Raw genomic sequence first — 5,098 nt, forward strand, 5'->3', positions numbered from 1 at the left:
GTATTTAGAGCTTCTTGAGATGGAAACTTAAACCTTTTTTTCTTTTCTCTCTTTTTTCTTTGTTAGCCTTGCTGGGGGGGGTTACTAATTTTATTAATCTTTTCAAAGAATCAACTTTGGGCTCTAAGACATTTATATTGTACATTTGTTCCTATTTAACTGATTTCAATTATTTACTTTTATTATTTCCCTCCTTCAATGTTCTTTGGGACTAATATGTTGTTGTATTTAGAGCTTCTTGAGATGGAAACTTAAACCACTGACTATTCAACTTTTCTCCTTTCTCTAACATGCATTCTGTATTATAAATTTCCTTCAAATATTGTTTTATTAAAAGTTGCATGTTAACAACTTGGATGTCATATTTTTATTGTCAGCCACTTCAAAATATTTTCTGATTTCCATTATGACATTTTCTTTGATTCATAAGTAATTCTGAAGTATATTACTTAACTTTTAAGCATATGTAAATTTTTAGTTATCTTTTTGTTATTGATTTTTTGCTTCATTCCACTGTGGTCACAAAATATTTTGTATGATTTCAATCTAGTAAAATTTTATTGAGATTTATTTTATGGCCAAACATTTTTTCTATTTTGGTAAAAGTTTTGTGTGTTCTTGAAAAGAATGCATTTTCTGCAGTTGTTAGATGCAGTATTCTATATATGTAATTTAGGTCAAGTTTGTTCATTGCATTTTTCCAATATTTTATATCCTTCCTAATTTTTGTCTGCTTGTTCAATCAATTACAAAGAGAGGTATCTTAAAATCTCCAGCCATGATTGTGTATTTATCTGTTTCCCCTTTTAGTTATATCTATTTTTGCTTTATATATTTTGAGGCTATGTTAGTAGGTACATACAAATTTAAGTTTGTTATATATTCCTGTTGAAAAGACCCTTTTGCCATTATAAAATTTTCTCTTCATGTCTAGTAATATTTTTTGTCTTAAAGTCTATTTTGTCTGATATTATTATACCCATATCAGGCTTCTTTTGGTTAGTATTTTTATGATGCATTTTTGCTACCCTTTTACTTTTAGATTTTTAGTATCTATATGTAAGGCATATTTCTTATAAGCAGTATATAGTTATATCTTTTAAAAATCTTGCCTGACAATATTTGCTTTTTTGTTGCTGTTCATTCACTGACATTTATTGAGTCCTATTATTAAGTGTCAGACACTGAGCTAGGTGTTGAGTCCTCTGGAATGAACATGGTCCTGGTCTTCAAAGAGCTCATAGTTCATGGAGAGAAAAAGATGCACAAACAAATCATTGCAAACCCTCCCATTGTTAGGGAGGTCACCAAGACCACACTCAGGTTCAATAATTTGCTAGAAGGACTCACAAACCAGAGAAGCTATTCTACTCAGGGTTGTGGTCTATTATAGTGAAAGTCTACAGATGAAAATCAGCCAAGGGGAGAGGCTCACGGGTCAGGATGCAGGAGAGGCCAGGTGTGAACTTCCAATTGTCCTCTTCCCGTGGAGTTGTGCAGACAGCACTTAATTCTTCCCACAATGATTGTGACAACACACATGAAGTATTGCCAACTAGAGAAGCTCTCCTGAGCCTTAGTGTCCAGCGTTTTTATAGAGGCTTGGTCACTTAGATGTCGTTGACCAACTATGTGGCTGTCCATAAATCACATTGTTAGCATAGACTATCCGGCATGGCCTAAGTTCAGCAGGTAGACAGAAAATCTTTTATCAGGCAAGACATTCTAAAGACTTAAAAGCCATTGCCCAGGAGCCAGGGGCAAAGGGCCAAACCTTTTTTTGGGCAAGGTTAACCCTCTACTGCACACATAAGCTAAGCTTATATAGGAAAGATGTAAGATGAATAGCGGTGACTCAAAGGATGGAGCCATCAATTCTGCTTGAAGCTGAGGCCCTTTCCCCTTTCCCCCTCTTCCTAAGAGCCATGGGGAACCACAGAAGGGATTTAAGGTGGGAAGTGGCTTGTCAGATCTGGGGACAACTCTAATGGTCAGTGAGAATTGACAAAGAGGTAGGGAGACCTGTTAGAACTAGAAGGTACAAGAAGTGAGGCCTTGATTTGAAGCAGAAGCTGAGGAAATGCGGGGGGAGGTTGGGTGTGAGGGGGTGAAAAGGATCAGTCACATCTAGACTGTAAGTGCCAAGAAGGCAGAGGATAGTGTCAGGGTTGTCTTGCCACAGTATCCCCAAGATCTAACACAGAGTGTGGCTCATAGGAGGTGCTCAGTAAATATTTGTGGCATGAATGAATGAAGGATGAACAAATGGAAACTTGGTGACTGACTAGACAGGAGAGGCCTGGATAGATGGATGGATGATCTTGTCATTATGGTATCTCCATCTTCTCTTTCTTCCCCATCCACCTTCCAGGCCCTGCTGGCCTGGACTCCATCTCAGATCCCTTCAGTTGGAGCTCAATAGCCAGACTGGGTAGAAATCAGGATGCCTGGCTCCCAGGAGAGATGGTGACCAAGCCCTCTGCAAGTCTGACCTCTAGTGTTCCTGAGAAAACTACCATGAAAGCCCTAGGGAAAATGAGTAAAGTACTAAGAAGTGGGTGACAAAAAATGCAAAGAGACCAACGACTCAACCTTCAGTAATACCAACCACTAAACACTTCAGGGGCCTGGGCACCCAAAGCCCCCCAGCACTGACCTCAAGGACCACTACAACCCTGACCACTGAGGCCTCCCGAAGACCAACCTCTGAGTTTACCCCAACACTGACCACTGAGGTCCCCCACAGACAGATCTCACACACGACTACCACGTTGACTTCTCAGGCCCCCTGAGAAGGAACTTCTAAGACCATGGCAATGCTGACCACTCAAGGCCCCCAAGAAATGACCTCTGAAGTCACCATCAAAAGAATCCTCAGGCTTCCCTGGAACCATCTGCTGAGATCCCAGGAGAAGGGTCTCCAGAGTCACCCAAAGAACCAGCCCCCTCCCCCACTGCTAGCACCACGAAGGAGTCAGGTGAGTGCCATGAAGGGAAGCAGGCAGTGAAGGGGAGAGGCTGGCCCTCCCTCCTGACCTGAGGCCATCCACACAGGCCTGTTCCGGGTTCATCTGGCTGATGGGCCCAACCAATGTGCCGGCTGGCTAGAAGTGTGGCATGCTGGATGCTGGGGGACAGTGTGCAATAAATGACAACTGGGACCTGCAGGATGCCACTGTGGCCTGCTGGGAACTGGGCTGTGGAAAGGTCTGGCCCAGGGAGGGCAAAACCCACTACAGCCCGGGACTGGGTCCATCTGGTTGGATGACATGGGCTGTAAGGGAAGCGAGGCCTCGCTGAGCAACTGCCCCTCAGGGCCGTGGGGGAAGCACTGTGACCATGAGGAAGACGTGGGGCTCACCTGCACTGGTACCAGGGGATGGGCGTGGGAAGTGGGGGAGAGCAGCCAAATGAATGGAGTCGGGGGGCGGGCAGGGGTGGAGGTGAGGCCAGGTGACTGCATCATGGTGGAATCTACAAAACTGGGCGTGAGGGGGTCAGAGCAGGGGGATCCCAGAGTTGCTCCAAAAGATTCCAGGACCTCTGAGACAGGGGACAGGGTCAACCGTTTCCCCAATTTCTCCCAAGGCTATACAGACGAAGATGATTATCGCCCCCGGACCTGGGACCCTACCTCAGGAGAGGACCTGGCCAAGAGGACCACCGTGGCAGGGGTACCCGGACACACTCTCTCCTGGGGCACCACCAGGCGCCCAGAGGTCTCCTCCCTGGCAACATGGCACCTACCAATCACAGGTGAGGGGCATGACTGAGGTGGCCATCAGGACCTCCATAAACCTCCATCGGCCTCACTGCAGGGTTTCCAGAAAGACTAGACCCTTCTAAATGAGCTGGCTGAGGTCTCAGGGTTTCAGGTTTTCCTTGGCTCCAGAGATCCTACAAGCATCCCCTCCTAGGGCTGACACTCTCCTCCGGAGTCTAGAAAAGGAGGCCATGTAAGAGATGAGGCCAGGCTCAGCGATCCTCATGTAAACTGCATAATACAAGAGCCTGGGCCCTTCGATCTAGAGCCCACGGCCAAGGGCCCCCACGTCACCATCCCCATCCCAGTTCCCCTACAGCAAGCGAAACCTTACCTGTTGTCGCAGCTCCTGCTCTGGTCCCTGTCTGGCGTGGCTCGGACAGGGTGAGGACGCCTGGAGCATGGGTTGTTCAGCCCACCCGTCTGTCTCCTGCCCTGGGCCTGACCCTGGCCAGCGGGGTCAGCCTCCGGCGCCACAGCTGAGTCCCGCTCTGCGCTGGGGCCTCTGTCTTGCTGTCGCGTCTCCTTCCACCTCTGCAGCCGCAGCCAGGGCCTTGACCTGCCAGGCCCCCGTGTTGCTGCCCTGCCTCTGTGTTCCTCAGTCCCTGTGTCTCAGGGCTTCTCTTGGTCCACTCTGCTCCTCTTTCACACATCTGTTGCTTTTGCTTTTTCTCCTTTCATTATCGATTTCTCACCCTCATCGTGTCTATTTCTCACTCCTTCATCCGTGGTCATTCCCTTGTTCTTTCACCATCTTTCTCATTTTTTCTTTCACTGTCAGCTACACATTCCCACCATTTCTTTTTCCCTCAGTGTCTTTCTCTTTCAGTTTCTCACCCTGTGCGGGTCTCTCGCTCTCCCCGCCGCTGTCGCCGCCCCGCCTGCTTCCCTCACGGGCGGCTTCTCTCCCTCCCGTGAGCGTCACCATTTCTGCTCTCCCTCTCTGCTCGTCACACTAGCGTTTCTCTCTGTCTTCTTCCTCCAATTTCACTCTCTTGTCGTGTTTGCCGTCTCGGCCTGTACCAGTTTTTACCTCTGTCGCCCTGCGCCACTCTGCCTGTGCCCTCCTGAGAGGCTCGCCCTTCTTCGTCCCCTCAGGAGGCTCTCCCCACTGGCGCCCTTTCCCGCCTTTTTCTTGCGCTCAGCACGCATGCGCCTGCAGGGCGGGGCCGGGAACGGAGGGGCGGGAGGGACAGGCCAATATTTGTCTTTAATTTGAATATTTAGTCCATTTGTACTTAGTGTAATTCTTGTCATATTAGAGTTAAAACTACCTTTTCGCTATTTGTTTTATATTTGTCTCCTCTGTTAATTATCGATTTTCATTATCCTCTC

The sequence above is a fragment of the Propithecus coquereli genome, unplaced genomic scaffold, assembly GCF_000956105.1.
Source record: "Propithecus coquereli isolate 6110/MARCELLA unplaced genomic scaffold, Pcoq_1.0 Scaffold77, whole genome shotgun sequence".
NCBI classification, from domain to species: domain Eukaryota; kingdom Metazoa; phylum Chordata; class Mammalia; order Primates; family Indriidae; genus Propithecus; species Propithecus coquereli.